This window comes from Meles meles, chromosome 2, assembly GCF_922984935.1.
Source record: "Meles meles chromosome 2, mMelMel3.1 paternal haplotype, whole genome shotgun sequence".
Lineage (NCBI taxonomy): Eukaryota > Metazoa > Chordata > Mammalia > Carnivora > Mustelidae > Meles > Meles meles.
In genome coordinates, this window is record NC_060067.1 from 191,731,643 (window position 1) to 191,748,980 (window position 17,338).

The 17,338-nt window shown below is 42.0% G+C and overlaps 1 non-coding gene across 1 annotated transcript; it reads right to left on the bottom strand.

Annotated features, from left to right (window-relative positions):
- Positions 1–326: 326 nt before the first annotated feature.
- On the bottom strand, positions 327–399 carry TRNAM-CAU. Its single transcript has one exon. It is a non-coding gene; the product is annotated as a tRNA-Met (tRNA).
- Positions 400–17,338: the final 16,939 nt, after the last annotated feature.

The window sequence follows — 17,338 nt, forward strand, 5'->3', positions numbered from 1 at the left end:
AACAAAACCAACTTTGTTCCAGATCACTGGTAAGTAGTGTCAGACCTGAGATTTGGAGCTGTTTTTTCAAGTTCAAAACTCCTTTTTTTTTTTTTTTTTTTTTTTTTTCAGTTTTTGGGAGAGCAGACAACTTCCTTGTGGCCGTGGCTTGCATCCCTTCTGTTTCGAATGAGGTTGAATGATTTGGTGTGGATTTAGATATTTACCCACAGATGCCTTTGTGGGGGGCATCCTTGCATCTGTCTGGCCACACGGGGCCTCTAAACACCTTTGCTTAAACTTTTTATTTTCTTCAAATACCCTTTTACACCACAGCAAAATATCTATGCCCTCTCTGAGGCTCGAACTCAGGACCTTCAGATTATGAGACTGACGCGCTGCCCACTGCGCTAAGAGGGCTGTGGGGCTCACTTTTGACATGAGGAATAATGCCTCTTCAAGTGGTAAACTCCTTAAAGAGAAAGGTATCCGCTCATCTCTGTAGTTCAATACAATGACTGAGTGGATTTATAATAGCATTCAAAATGTTCTTTTCCCACATATCCTCCCACAGCAGTAGATTCCTAAGTAATCTGGAAGAAAACTCAGCAAATGATGCATGTACTTTGGAAAAACAAAAGACCTCATTATGTTAATTGTAGCCCATAAGAAAAAGAACCAAAATGTGATTAGGCCCATCTAAAAGAGTAGGTGTATAAACATATAAATATTAACAAAAATTAAGCACCTGTCAACTTTGGTACAACTATCACTTCTTCCTTGGGTATTGGAAATTTATCCATTCTAGAAAAGCCAAAGTCAAGGTGTAGACCGTTGAGTTGAAAAATTATTGAACAAGACTTCTGAGTGAAAATAGAGTAACGAATGTACCTATCTGTGGCCACTCCTTCCTGAAGCCTCCTGAAATAAAAATAAAAAGATCTTGAAAGGCATAAATGCAAAGGACAAATGGAGAAAGAGAAAGGACAATAGTAATAAACTTGGAAGGTGGAAAATAATGTCATGGAAACCTTGTCTTTGTAGAACCTTCCAGAAACTCAGGAGCTGGTAGCACCAGATACTTCTGAAAGTGGAGGTAAACATGGAGCTAAAGACAGAAAACTGGTCTAGTTAGTTTGTTGAAAAACTAGGGAGGCCCTCCGGTGGCCTTCCCAAAGCCGAATACCAGGAAGATTCTCCTGCCCTCACCAGGAAAAGACAGGAACTATATTCTCTAAAGAGTAAAACGGAAAGTCTCTGGACAAGAGACACCAGGCACATTGAGGGTGGAGAGCCACTCTGGAAATGCAGCCACATACCAGGGTAGAACTTCTCTAGCCTTTTCCCCTAGTTGGCTCCCCAAATACAGAAAGTCAGGATTGGACTTCTGCTTAAAAGTTCATACTCTGTGGGATATGACCAGCTCAAGAGAGGGAGGAAGAAACAAAGGGCATGAACATCAGGAATCTCCTCGAAGAAAATAGTGCAGCAAAATCACCCTACGAGGAAGACCACCCGTGAGCACAGAGCTCTAGCAATCAGCTGTTTAGTACCTCATGCATAAACATGAGCAGAAAGTCGAGGATCACGAGGAAATCATATAAGATAAAACAACCTGTATTAAAAGAACTTGGAAGAAACAAAGATTATATAGGGGTAAGAAAAAAGTATTTAATTAAGATCAATATTCTTGGAGAGATAAGATACATTTGGATCCATAAAGCAAGAATAGATGATACACAAAGTGAATATTTGGGATAGCACATAAATTGCATTTTATTCATACAGTAGAGTTACCTAAGGCAATGAGACTGAGTAATTATTGCCATGTGTCGTGATGAATCCCACAAACATGATACAGAAATTTAAAATTTAAAAAGCCAGGCACACACAAAAAAGTATATATTCTGCGATTCCACCTATATAACATTACCACAAAAGGCCACAGGGCTGAAATTCAGCATGATGGTTACTCTAGAGAGAGGGTGTGGAGAAAATCTTTTCAGTTTCCCATACAAAAATAAAAATGAAACAGGTTTTGTACAAAAAACTGGGAGTCAGAGTAATATTGAATTTCTCAACAGCAACTGGAAGCTACAAGATAATAAGGCAATTCCTTCAAATTTCTGAAGGAAAGTGATGTCCATATCCTGCAAATTATCAATTACTTGTGAAGTTACGCTGACAATATTTCCAAACATCCAAGGTCTTTCAAGATTTACCTTCCTTTTACCTTTGTTCAAACAAGCGACTAGAAGCTCTCAGGAGCTAGATATACCAGAAATAAACCCACAGAAAGAGACAGAAGGGATCCAGGAAATAGATGCACCAATGGAAGAAAGAAGCAATGAGAAGTCCCAAGATGGTGGCCAAGGGGGAGCAAGCCCAAGGTGACAGGTAAACAGCAAGCCTAGAGAGTCATCATAGTACAGTGATGTCCTCGAGATTCATTGACCCACCACACAGAAAAGATTTACACAACTAGGGAAAGTTCAAGATTAAACATATGTATATTAGATACATGTACTATTGTAAGTGTGTATAATTAAACTGCATATGTGTAGTATTATAACTAATATATTGTACACATTATGAAACAAAATGTAAATAAGAAAGGATGAAATAAAAAATACAAATAAGAATTCTGTCGTGTTCTTCCCTTGTCCTGGTTAATATCAGACACCCCTCTTGCTTGTACCCCACAGTGCACCCCTCATATAAGTGATAACTTCCTTGTGGTGGGTGATCAGATTAGCCAGGGAAGATGGCGCCTTGAGGAAATGGGCCACAGAGAAGGTAAATGTGGACACCTGGGAGAGAAGGCCAAACACTGGCAAATGCCAGCCTCCACTCACTCCAACATGAGGCCCTAGAGCCTCAAAAGGCCAGGATCAGAGAATCATAAACTCCCAGAGAAAGCAAATGCTTTTAAGACCATCTCAGTTACAGTGCTCAGTTTACCAAAGAGAACAAACTAACACTTCAGAATCTTGCCTAAATCTAGTTCTAAATCCATTTAACATCTTATGGATGCCCAAATGAATGTATGAAAAACAAGTAGAAAGAAAAAAAAAAATTTTTTTTTTAAATTTTCAAGTAATCTCTACACCCAACATCGGGCTTGAACTTATGATCCCAAGATCAAGAGTCATGTGCTCTACCTACTAGGCCAGCCAGCCACCCCACAAACCTAAAGAAATCTTACATGTGTTTAATTTCTTGTCCTTATTGTCTTCCACTGCCTAACTGGGCTGCCAACTCTCTTGTTTGCCAGGATCCAGAATATGTGCTTTCTGGATCAATGCCTCTGCAGTTCCTGTATAGGCTCTGAGCTGGAGCTGGGCAGTTTCTTCAGAAAATACCCTCGGGGCTCCCGGGTGGCTCAGTCAGTTAAGTGGCTGCCTTCTGCTCAGGTCATGATGCCAGGGTCCTGGGATTGAGCCCCGCATCAGGCTCCTTTCTCTTTAGCGAGCCTGCTTCTCCCTTTCCCCCTGCCTGCTGCTCTGCCTACATGACCTCTCTCCCTCTATATCTCTGTCAAATAAATAAGTAAAATCTTAAAAAAAGACAAAACATCCCCTGAAATATTTTGAAGAGCTTCACAGAGCCCTTGTTATCTAATAAATAGACCAAAAATCTGACTGCAGGCATGTTTTCCTTTTCTGTTCCATCAAAGGAAAATAAAGATGAAAAGACTTTTTCTAAGTGCGTATGTCTTATTAGGACATTTTAAAAGTAAATAGCTTTAGTCATAAATGTTAGAGGCAATCTGCCTAAAACAGAAGTATATTTAATCGGCTAGATTTAATAAATTCCAATTTACAAATTGAACTCATTGGCCATAATTGCTTGCAACAGTCGGCTGTAAACGGAGAGATTAGCATAATTGTGATTGCCACTCCTATTAGCATTTATAAATATAATTACAGCCAAGTATTGGGCTGTGCTGGAAAGATGCCCCTGAAGTTTCTTTTGTGAGGATGTGAGAAGCCCATGTTCCTCCACCAGGAGGCAGCATCATGATTAAGGGATGAATTGGTTCTTTGACCTATAACCTCTCAGTGTCTCATTTTCCATCAGCAAAACACTGTGTTTAAATATGCATTTAATATGCATTCAGTATGCACGAAAAGGGGACTGGTTGAGGAATTCCACTCAAGATGGAATAAAAAGGAGAGATTTTGCCTGCTGCCTGAAAGAAACAGACACACAAACAAAAAACAAATTTGGAGAGCTCTACTATTGCCCCAGCTTACTACCTCCAGAGAATTTCCAAGCTATGGCATAGGAAGGGGGGCCCAGGCAGAGCCTGGTGGACTCCCCAAGGTGAGGAGATGCAGGTGGGAGGCCAGGGAGACCAGGCAACTAGAGTGCACAGACAGAGCACCAGACCAGAGATAGTGACACCAAGAGAGCGTGCTGGTGATCTGGAGGGGGTCCTCTCCAGCTTTCAGCAGAGTTCTCATCCTTACGCACATGTGAACCTACTACCTAATGCCCAAGGAAAAAACAATCTGATAGGATCAGGTAAAAGCACCCAGCACTCTCACAGGGCCAAAAACATAGCCCATTCCTACAGTCAGCCTGGAAAAAATTCAGATTTTTCAGGACACTGGATAGAATACTCATGAAGGTTGTGCCTCAGCAGTGGCAAATATTTAGACCCAAACCAAACACGGACCCAGATTCACTTTATAACTCATAAAATAGATCTGAAGAGCTAAAACTATTTCCAAGTAATTTAATGGCATCCCAAACAAAGCAAAGCTCAAGAATGCCTATAGAAAAACAAAATATCTTATATCTAACAAAGGTAATAACACAATGGCTGGCATCCAATCAAGGATTTCCAGACATTCAAAGTATAAGGAAAATGTAACCCATAGTGAGAAGAACAATCGGTCAGTCAAAACTGACTCAGAACTGAAATAGATATTAGAATATTAGCTATTAGATAAGAATATTAAACTGTTGTTATAACTGTATTTCAGATATTAAGAAGGTTAAGTATAAACATAAGAATGTTTCCAGATAAGCATACCCAAATTGAACTTCTACAGATGAAGACTGCAATATCTGAAATGAAAAATAAACAGACAGGATTTTTTTTTTTAAAGATTTTATTTATTTGACAGAGAGAAATCACAAGAGAGGCAGGGAAGCAGGCTCTCCGCTGAGCAGAGAGCCCAATGCGGGACTCGATCCCAGGACTCTGAGATCATGACCTGAGCCGAAGGCAGCGGCTTAACCCACTGAGCCACCCAGGCGCCCCAACAGACAGGATTAATAGTAGATTAGACTTTGCATAAGAAGACATTCATAAATTTGAGGGGCACCTGAGTGCCTCAGTCAGGTAAGCATCCAACTCTTGATCTCAATTCAGGTCTTGATCACATCGTTGTGAATTCAAGCTCTGCACTGAAAAAAGAAAGAAGGAGGGAGGGAAGGGATGGAGGGAGGGAGGAAGGAAGGAAAGAAAAAGAGAAATGAAGAAAGAAAAGAAGAAAGAATGGGGATGTTAGTAAACTTGAAAACATGACAATAGAAACTATGCAAAATAAAACCCAAAGAGAAAAAAAATTTGGAGAAAATGAAGAGTATCAAGTGGCCTAATGTATGTTTAAGTGGAGTTGCCAAAAGAGAGATGATGAAACAAATATTTGAAGAAAAATAAGTCCAAAAATATTCCTAATTTAATTAAAATTATAAACCCACAGATCCAAGGTCAACCAATCCCCAAGCAAAATAAGCATGAAGAAAATTACATCAGGACCTGCCATAATCAAATTGCTGAAGAAACCAATGATAAATGGAAAGTTGTAAGGCATCTAGAGAAAGGGATAAGATATTACATAAAGAGACACAAAGATAAGGGTGGGAGCAGAGTTTTATCAGAAACAATGTAGGCAAGAAGATATCTTTAAAATATTGAGAGACAAAACTGCCAAAAAAAAGTTTATGCCCAGGGACACCTGGGTGGCTCAGTCAGTTAAGCGTCTGCCTTTGGCCCAGGTCGTGGTCCTGGGGTCCTGGAATTGAGTCCCACATTGGGCTCCCTGCTTAGTGGGGGGCCTGCTTCTCCATCTACCTGCTGTTCCCTCTGCTTGTGCTCTCTTGCTCTCATTCTCTCTCTCTCTCTGACAAATAAATAAATAAAATATATTTTTTTAAAAGTTTATGCCCAGCAAGAACATCTCTTAAAAATGAAGGTAAAATAAAGATGTTTTTAGACAGACAAAAACTGAAAGAATTTACCAGCAAACCCACACTATAGGAAATTTTAAAGAAAAGTCTTTTGGGCAGAAGCAAAAGAAGACCAGATGAAATCAGTACAGATCTACATAAATGAATAAAAAGCTCCAGAAATGATTAATATATTTTTTCTGATTAAATCTTTTTATATGATTATTGTTTGTTTAAACAAAAATTCAAACAATGTATTGTGGGGTTTATAATACATGTATAGGTAAAATATGTGAGAGCAATAGCATAATAACCAGGAGAGGGAGGTGGAAATTTTCTTTTCTAAGGTTTTTACATGCATGAAGTGGTAGATAATCATTTAAAGAAAGACAGTGATGGGGCGCCTGGGTGGCTCAGTGGGTTAAAGCCTCTGCCTTCGGCTCAGGTCATGATCTCAGGGTCCTGGGATCGAGCCCCGCATCGGGCTCCCTGCACAGCAGGGAGCCTGCTTCCTCCTCTCTCTCTCTGCCTGCCTCTCTGCCTGCTTGTGATTTCTCTCTGTCAAATAAAAAAAAAAAAAAAGAAAAGAAAAAAAAGAAAGACAGTGATAAGTCAGAGTTGTGTACTATCTTATACACTGTATACACCATATTTTAGCAGCCATTAAAAAAGCATAAAGCAAACACTTATAGTTAAGAAGCCAACTAAGGAGGGTAGATGGAAGCACAAAAAAATCAGTTAATCCAAAAGATGGCCAAAAATAGGACAAAGTGGATGAAGAAGACATGGAACATACAAAAACAAATAACAAGATAATAAACTAAACCTAACTATATCAATAATCACATTAAATATAAATTATCTAAACAACTCTAATTAAAAGACAGAGATTGATACATTGAATGAAAAAAACCAAGTTGCAAATGAATGTTTTCCATAAGAAATGTGCTTTAAGTATAAAGTATTAAGTGTAAAGACACAGGTCAAAAGTGAAAGGATATGAGATGATATGCTATGCTAACACAAGTCAAATGAGATCTGGAGTGGCGATATAAATAACAGAAGCACATAATAATAGAACTACAATTACACGAAACAAAAACTGACAGAAGTACAAAGAGAAATAAACCCGAAATTATAGTCAGAAATTTCAGTAATTATCTCTCAATAATTGATAGCACAAGTAAAAAGAATACCAGTAGGCACATAGAAGATTTAAAAGTCCTTCTTAACTAACTTGATATAATTGACATTTATAAAACACTCCACCTAAGAATAGCAACATCCATATTATTTTTAAGTGCTCACAGATCATTTACCAAAATAGAGCATATTCTGGACTATAAAACAGATTATAATAAATTTTTAAATGTTCAAGTTATGTAAAGTATGTAAATGTTCAAGTTATATAAAGAGTATAAAGTATTCTCCAGTCACAGTGGAATTAAATTAAAAATAACCTGTGGAAATAATCTCTGGAAAATCACAAACTTTTGCCTAATGGAAATGAAATAGTACACTAACAAATTCTAAATGAATTAAAGAAGAAATAAAAAAAGATATTAGAAAATATTTTCAGTGAAATGAAATAAAAATTTGTGAAATGCTCTTAAAGCAGTTCTTGAGGGAAATTTATGGTACTAAATGCTATATAGTTAAATCAATTACCTCAACTTCTACCTTAAAAAAACTAGAAAAAAGATGACCAAATTAAATGCAAATTTATAAGAGTCTTTGAGTTTGCTTAACACTTATGGATTTTTTATGATAGCTTCTTTAAAGTCCTTATCAGAAAATTCCAATATTATATCATCTTATCATTGGTGTCTGTTAATTGCACTTTCCCATGAGTGGAGGTTTCTGTAGTTCTTTATATGTCAAGTAATTTGGGTTCATGCCCTGGGCATTTTGACTATTATGCTATAAGACGATCTTATTTATATCTGCTAGTTTCATAGTACTTAGAATTCTGGGTTCCTCCCCAATCTGGCTGCTGATTCATTTTTCAGAGTTCTCAAAGTGCTGTTCTTGCATTCTGTCCAAGTTTTATAATTGAGTTCAATAGGAAATAGAGAGATGTGTGTTAATTTCACGTGATCCACAGACTTCTAAGATTAGTCCCAAGATCCTTGTCCCACATGTAGATGCCCTTCATAATCCATCCCATCCCCTTCAGTGTGAGCAGAATTCATAAATATAATGGAATATCACTCCCATGATTATGTGACTTTATTTTTTTAATTTTTTTTTTTAGTGTAGTCCTATAGTTCTTTGTATTTTTTTAAGTAAGCTCTAGGCCGAGCTTGGGGCTTGACCCCACAACCCCAAGATCAAGAGTTTCATGCTCTACCAGCTGAGCTAGGCAAGCTCCCAGATTATGTTATTTTATATAGCAGTAGGGATCTTACAAATGTAATTAAGGTCCCTAATCCGTTGACTTTGAATTCACCAAAAGAGGTGATTAGATCAAGATGTTCCTGATCTAATTAGATGAGCCCTTAAAAGCTGTCAAAGAGGTTCAAAGCCAGGTAGGTTCTCTGGCTAACCTTGAAGATGCAGCTAGAATGCAGCTGAATTCTGCAAAGCTGCAAGGAAATGAATCCTGCCAGCAGCATATGAGCTGAAAAGAAACCCTCAAGCCTCAGATGAGACCACAGCCCCCACTGTCACTTTAATTGCAGACTTGTAATGTCCAGAGCAGAAGGCTCAGGTGAGCCCTGCCTGGGCTTCTGACTTTGAAGAAACTGGGAATTAACCCAGTCAGCAGTGTTGCTTTGAGTCTCTGTGTTGGTGATAATCTGTTACACTGCAAAAATCTAACATACTTTCTCCTACCTGCAACAGTGATGGAAACAACGTGCCTGTTCTCTGGTTATTTCTCAATATGTTTTTAACAAAGTTTTTTGCTGGGTTTTCTTCCTCTGAATTCCCAGGATAGTATTAGAGAAATACCTCACTATTTCAGATCTGCTCCTTATCAACTTTCTGGCGGAGTTCATTGTAGCAATTGATCTGTGTGTGATCATAATCTGCTTTTTTACTTTCCTTTCCTTTGTTCCTCTTGGCTCATCAATCTCAGTGAGTTTTAGGGAAGAAAAGCTAGTCTTATTAGATTATTGCATTAATTATTATCACATGAATCACCCAACAGGGACGAATAGCAAGCCTGGTATAATTAGTAAACTAGAAGTAGCCATTTCCAGCCACCCATCAGCCAAGTTATCATGCCAAGTTAAGATCACCATGAACTGACAAGATCCCCCCAACCCCAAATTTAACAGTGGTCAAAAGAAAGCACGATCTCCTGGTGATAGATGAGAGGACTCATACCCATCTAATCCACATATGGGGGCGGGGGGACACGGGACATATAGAAACAAGACAGCATTATCTTTTGGGACATTTCTTGAGAAAAAAATCTTTAATCAAATATTTGGAAAATACTAAATACAAACAGACACTTCTTCTAGATCCACAACACTTAGTAAAGACAACCCAAGACCTGATTAACTTGGTCAATGCCAGCATTTCCCAAATTTATGAACTATGTTTTCTGCCCAGGTTTTATAGTTGAGTTCAGTGGGAGGCAAACAGAGGTGTGCGTTTAATTCACATGCTAGGTAGGATCATTTCTTTGACACACCGATTAGTCCCTAGAAACTCAAATGTTTTTGCATGGAAAATATTTGGGGAACTGTGGACCTACAGATTTAAATTGATTGTGGTCCTTTATCCTGTCCCCTCTTTCTGATGATATTCCACTCTAGGCCAAGTGTTGATACCATGTGAATTGGCGGGAAAAATTCCTAGCGTAACTACTCTCAAATAGAAATTGCTGTCCCAACCTCACTTCAAGCTACTGTAAAGCACTGATGCTCCAGAGATAAAATGCATCCTCACGGGATGCCTGGGGGGCTCAGTCATCAAGCGTCTGCCTTCAGCTCAGGTCATGATCCCAGGGCCCTAGGTTGAGCCCCACTTCGGGCTTCCTGCTCAGCGGGGAGCCTGCTTCTCCCTCTGCCTCCCGCTCCCTTTGCTTGTGTTCATATTCTCTCTCTCTCTCTCTGAAAAATAAATAAATAAAATCTTAAATTAAAAAAAATAAAAATAAAAAGTCGGTTAAAATGCATTCTGTGAAACTCAAAACTGTCCCACCAGAGCACTCACCAGACATTGGCTAGGAACGGACTTTGTGCCAGGCTCAGTGCATTCCTAGTACGCCAGTGGGACCCTGGCTTTGCAGGTTGGCAGAGGTGTGGCCCCAACTCCCAGAACCCCCAGAGCCTCAGGGGTGGGGTGGGTAGAGGATGAGGAGCGCGGCTGGAAAGTGACATTCAGTCCCAGTACAGAGACCCACAGGAGGTGGTGGGGTGAGAGCTCTCCTGACTCTCAAGCAGGGCTTTGGATGGGACTGGACGGAGTAGAGAACTCACCCCCCAAAAAAGCAAAGCCAATTTACAGCACACGTGAGGTTAAATCAACCCCTGAAGGAAATTTCTTCAAATTAAAAGACACACACACACACACACACACACACACACGAGACTAGGAAAGAGAGGAATGTCCGAAAGGGAAAGAAGGAGTTACTTTGCATTTTGCATTGATTCTAAGAAGTGCGTTTTTTTTTTTTTTTCATAAGTTAACAACCCAAAACTCTGAAATCGGAGTATGTCTTCCGACGCAGAACGTCTTACAATCGCGTCCTCCAGGCGTCAAGGCGACCCAGTTGCCCTTGCCCGCGTGTGCCAGCTCGTCACTTCAGCGGGATGCTGGTCCTACACGTGCAGGGTTTAACTGTCATGTCAAACGTCTTCAGAAAGAGTCCCCCATGGTTCAGGACTGAAAGGAGAACTTAGGTGTATTCAAAAAGGCAGGGAGCCACCCATCTGATATTTGTGACGTGAACATTCATTAGAGGAGACAGGCTTGCGATTCCATTGTTTCCTGCGAAACAAACCAAGTGCTTTACCCGAGCTGCTCAAGTTGTGGTCCCCACACCGGGGACCAGGGTGCTGCTGAGCGTGAGCCCTGCACGCTGCCATGGCTGTGGGTTCCAGGCTGTGGGTTCCAGGCTGTGGGTTCCAGGCTGTGGACCATCCTCCCACAGATCACAAAAATGGCATTTGACTCCCTATCCTTTCAAGTGATGTTTACATCCATTGTTTTGTTTTTTTTTTTCTTTGACAACTCTTATTGTGTCTTAATCCTTATCATCTCCTCGAGTCTGACAGCCATCCCTGGTGAGTGGCAGCGTGAGCTGGGAGTGGGAACTTTGGGTGATATTTGTCCTTTCCAGGTGAAGAAAATGGGTCCAAGATGGCCCTGTTGGTGAATAGCGGAATTGCGATTAGAGCCTCCGGCTTCTGAAAGTTGTAACTGGAAAGCAGGTGTTGTCGGCATTCTGTGCAAGACAAATCGGCTGGGGAAGTTCAAGTGAGTCGCCCACGCATGAAACTGTCACCATTGGGGTATCCGGGCAGTTTCTTCTATTTCCGACTCCCTGGCAAAATCTGCTTAGTCGTTCACAATTTGAAGAGCTTCCTGTTACGGCTATTAAGTAAAGAGCTGAATGGTCATGTTAACTTCACCAAAGAGCATGGGTATTATTTGAAAATACTGAAGTTGGTCACCAGGGAGCTGTAGCCCTCACGTGTATCTTTGAGAGCACTTGAGGCAAGGAGTGTCACTGGGGCAGAGCCCGCACCTGCCACACCTTTGATCCACAGCTATTATGCCAAAGCCCCATCTCCTCCTGTCTGATCCCAGAGAACAGCCGAGCAAGGCAGGGTCCCAGAGCCAGGGCATCCCTGCCCAATGTAGGAATCCTTTGATGGTCAGGCTTTGCGCTGGGACTCCCCAACAGCTTGGCCAACACTTTCTCAGGGAGGCGATGCGGAGCGAGTGTCCTACCTCCTCCTCTCCTAGTTTCAGAAAAATTTTGTTATCTACAGAAGTTTCACCTTCCTAGGACTTTGCTAGAAATGGTGTTGAACTTGTAAATCAGTTTGGAGATAGTCACATCTTTCCCATATTTGGTCTTCCAATCCATGAATCCGGTATATCTCTCCATTTATTTATACCTTCTTTGCTTTTTTTTTTTTTTTGAAGTAGTTTGCACACCCAGTGTGGGGCCCAACACGGGGCTTGAACTCATGACCAGGAGATCAAGAGTTGCATGCTCAACCAGTTGAACCATCCAGGCACCCCTACTTTCTTTGCTTTTTTATTAGCACTTGTTGTTTTTAGCATACAAGTCTTGTACACGTTTTGCTAGATTTCTACCTATTTTTCTGTGTCTTCTTTTTTAGCAAATGATAAATAGTATTGTGTTTTTAATATCAATGTCCACCTGTTCATGTTTAGTACTCAGAAATACAATTGCTTTTTGTTTTGGGGGGGTTGTTGTTGTTGTTGTTTATTTTTTTAAGATTTTATTTATTTGTCAGAGAGGGAGAGAGAGAGAGAAAGTGCACTAGCAGGCAGAGGTAGAGAGAGAAGTAGGCTCCCCGCTGAGCAAGGAGCCCGATGCAGGCCTCGATCCCGGACCCTGGGATCATGACCTGAGCCGAAGGCAGCCACTTAACCTACTGAGCCACCCAGGCATCCCTACAATTGCTTTTTGTATCGTGATCTTCCATCTTGTAACCTTGCCAAATTCACTCATTAGTTGTAGGAGTGTTTTGTAGATATTGGGAGATATTCTGTGCTAGGCTTTCTAGCACTATGTTGAATCAGAGTCATGAAAACCAACATTCTTGCTTTGTTGTCTGTTTCTTCCTGGTTTTCCAAATTTTATCATTTTACAGTTTCTTTCATGTCTGGAGAACTTCTTTTAGCCGTTCTTTGTGGGGAAGTCTGAATTTATTTTACAAAAATCAGAGCAGAGCCTTGGCCATTTCTTCATCGGTTGTCCGTAGCTCCCTCCCTCCTGGAACGGCAGGGCTGAATAGTTGGAGGCAATGTTCCAATCCATGAGTCTCCCCAAACTGCAGACGTTTTGAGGTCCTTGACATAAGGCTTTCTAATTCTTCACAGAAATCTTCCCTACTCCTAACACTTCTGCCCTTCCCGCATCTGCCAAGCCAGAAAACTTCTTGCAACTCCCTGAACACCTATCATGGAACGGAGGAGAGAAAGATGACTGCGGAATCTCAGCTCAGGTTACCCCACTGCCGGAGTCCTGGGTGCCTTGCCCAGCGGCAAACGGCCTCTAGAATCCCCTCTGAAAGCTGGTTGTTGCCCAAAGATGTCAGATCCTAATCTCTGGAGCCCACAAAATTCCCTTATATGGCAAGGCTTTGTAGATGCAGTTAAGGATCTTGAGATGGAGAGATGACCGAGGATTATCTGGGTGGGTCTGACATACAAACACACGTTTCCTTATTAGAGGCAGAGGCAGATTCCGCATGCAGAGGAGGAAAAGATAATGTGACCATGAGGCAGAGACTGTAGCAATGTGGCCACAGGCCACAGAATGCCCCAGAATGGAGGACAATCCTGCCAGACTTCCAGCTGTCCGACAACAAGAGAATCAGCCTCTGTGGGAGCTTGTTGGGGGAGCTACAGCGAACTAATAAACCCTTCCTTTATTTACTGTGCAGAGGCTAGAAGTCAAGTTTTGTTTTGTTTTGTTAAGAATTTTATCTATTTATTAGAGAGAGAGAGCAGGGGGAGGGGCAGAGAGGGAGAAGCAGACTCTGCACCCGAACACAGATCCCCATGCAGGGCTCAAGCCCTCAACCCTGAGATCAGGACCTGAGCCGAAATCAAGAGCCAGACACCAGCTGAGCCATCCAGGCGCCCCTATAAGTCAAGTTATGAATATAAACGGAGCTATTGTCAGCTGAACAAGTAATGATGAGGGGAGGCATTTGGTGATGTCGCTCACCTAATTTTTTCCTAATACTCTACTTCTAGGGTGCACTATAGCAATAGATAAGTAGAGAAAGCTAAGGCATTCTGGGGCACCTTATCCTTAAAGGTAGGTGGGGTTTGTTTTCATCTTCACAGACCAGTTAGTGGTGGCTCAGAGAGTTTCTAAGTCACGTAAGCACCAAGAGTGACAAAACCCTCGAACGATTCGCCCTCATATTTACACGCCCCCCCCCCCCAAGCCATTTCTCAAGGATGATACTCTGTCTCTTTTAAGGAGACCACAGCAAACTGATAGGGACCCTACAGGTAAATCTCTACCCATTTGCTTCATCCCTCTCTCCCCTACCCCCAGTTTGGGGACAAAAGACTGCATCTTGAGATGGTGTATTTTACTCCGTGATATTTGCTGCCACCTGCTGACCAAGGGAAGAATGGCAGCGTAAAGAAGTTTTTGTGAGAGACCCCTGCTCAGCCCTGCCAAGCCACTCTGCGGCCCCTGAGGTGGTCGGACGCCAAGTCTCAGAGTGTCTGGGCCCTGCGCAGCGTTAATTAATACTTGCAAGACAAGTACTGAACTCTTGGGGCGCCTGGGTGGCTCAGTGGGTTAAAGCCTCTGCCTTTGGCTCAGGCCATGATCCCAGAGTCCTGGGATCGAGCCCCGCATCAGGGAGCCTGCTTCCTTTCCTGTCTGCCTGTCTCTCTGCCTATCTGTGATCTCTGTGATCTCTGCCTGTCAAATAAATAAATAAAATCTTTAAAAAAAAAAAAAAAAAAAAAGACAAGTACTGAACTCACGGAGTCACCGTGGGCAGATCCCCGCAGTTCCTTGCCTCTGCTTTCCTGCGACAACCATGAGCCACACTTGAGTTATCCTAACTAAACTCTTACTGATATGTTCAGATAAATAACCACCATAAACAAGAACACACAAAGGCCATCCCATTTACATTACAACTGGGTCTAGAGACAAACCACCACAGCTGGGCTTTTGAGACAATAAAATACCACTTTGTTCCACCAGGGGGAGCCAGAAGACCAGACGAAGCTTTTCCTGGGCCTTAACAAGTATTTCCCCAACCCTGGGCAGTTTTAAACTTGGTGGGATCGGGGCGCCTGGGTGGCTCAGTGGGTTAAAGCCTCTGCCTTCGGCTCAGGTCATGATCCCGGGGTCGTGGGATCGAGCCCCACATCGGGCTCTCTGCTTGGCGGGTAGCCTGCTTCCTCCTCTCTCTCTCTCTGCCTGCATCTCTGCCTACTTGTGATCTCTGTCAAATAAATAAATAAAATCTTTAAAAAAATAAAATAAATTTGGTGGGATCTGTGAACAAGGTTCCAGGGAACCCATGTCCATCCTCATTTACATGTTCCCCGCATCAGTCATCCTTTTATGCATAACTTACTTTTCCACCAAAACCACCCCACTGTGTGTGGATGGGACCTCTGAGTACCAGGCCTTGACTCCCTCCTGGTTACCCTCACCTTGTACACCTCTCTCTAATCTCAGCCCTAAAATCAGCAGATCATGCTATCAAAACATCAAAATGTTCTACCTCGCAGACGCAACTTCTTCCTCAACTCTACTGACCATAACAAACAGACAAACGAAAACAAGGAAAGAAACTAATTTTTATTGAGGACCTGTTATATGTCTGGCATTTCCACGTGCCATCCACAGACGAATGGATAAACCAAATGAGCTGTATACATATAAGAATATTATTCCAGAAAGGAATGAAATTGGGTGCCTGGGTGGTTCAGTAGGTGAAGCGTCTGCTTTCGGCTCAGGTCATGATCCCGGGGTGCTGGGATCAAGTCCTGTGTCTGGCTCCCTGTTCACAGAGGGGCCTGCTTCTCCTCTCCCTCTGCCTGCTGTTCTGTCTACTTGTGCTCTCTCTCTCTTCCTGAGATGACAGACCAAGAGTCATTGGCATATGTGTGAGTTGGCCTGATGGTCTAGGCAGGGAGGGGAGAAGAGAAGTTTGTCCCCGAGCAGGGTCCTGGAGCACCCTCACACTTAGAAACCCACAAAGAGAAGGAAACTACAGAGACATGAAAAAAGGACTGTGCCGTGAGAGGAATTCCAGACAGCTGGAAGGCTTGGCAGCCTGGAGAAACATGTTGTCAGAAGGACAGAGGGGTCAGCTCTGAAACGCTACTCTGAGGACAGAAGACTGAACTGGAGATAGCAGATGGAAGCCACTGGTGAACTTCACAGAAGCCATTCTTGTAGAATTTCAGGGGCAGAGGACTGACTGGAGTGGGGTGGGGAGGACAGGGATGAGAGAGCAGGCGCAGCAGCAACTCCTTTGAGACTTACCCTGGTGGGAAGCCAAGTCCTGGGCCAGTCTCTGAAAGGACATGTAGGAATCAGAGATGAAAGACAGCTTGGTAATTGCACTACTGGGTATTTATCCCAAAGATACAGATGTAGTGAAAAGAAGGGCCATCTGTACCTCAATGTTTATAGCAGCAATGGCCACAGTCACCAAACTGTGGAAAGAACCAAGATGCCCTTCAACGGACGAATGGATAAGGAAGATGTGGTCCATATACACGATGGAGTATTATGCCTCCATCAGAAAGGATGAATACCCAACTTTTGTAGCAACATGGACGGGACTGGAAGAGATTATGCTGAGCGAAATAAGTCAAGCAGAGAGAGTCAAGTATCATATGGTTTCACTTACTTGTGAAGCATAAGGGATAACATAGAGGACATTGGGAGATGGAGAGAAGTGAGATGGGGGCAATCGGAGGGGGAGACGAAGCATGAGAGACAAACTGAGGGTTTTGGAGGGTAGGGGGTGGGGGGATGGGTGAGCCTGGTGGTGGGTATTGTGGAGGGCACGTATTGCATGGAGCACTGGGTGTGGTGAGTGACAGTGAATTTTGAAACACTGAAAAGAAATAAAATAAAATGATAAAAAAAGAAAAGAAAGATCTCATGGTGCACTATACTATCTCCATTCTTCTCATCAAGTCATACTACAGATATTGTTGTCTTCATTTCAGGCGTGAGAAAACCGAAAGAAAAGTTCATTTCCCACCTGCCAAAATTTTAAAACTAACACACAGCAAATGCTACTGTTATAAAAGACCCGAATTATTTCCGCTAAACCCTGTCACATCCCATCAAAACAGAAAAAAGCAAAGGTTAAGAACCTCTGTTTTCCTGCTCAACACAATGACCCAGTTGAATGCCAACCAGCACAAATGGCTATATTTTTTTATCTTCCTGTTATTTGTTGACTTGAAATCATTCATTAAATACAGAAAGGTGGTTTTGTCACTTTTTTTTTAA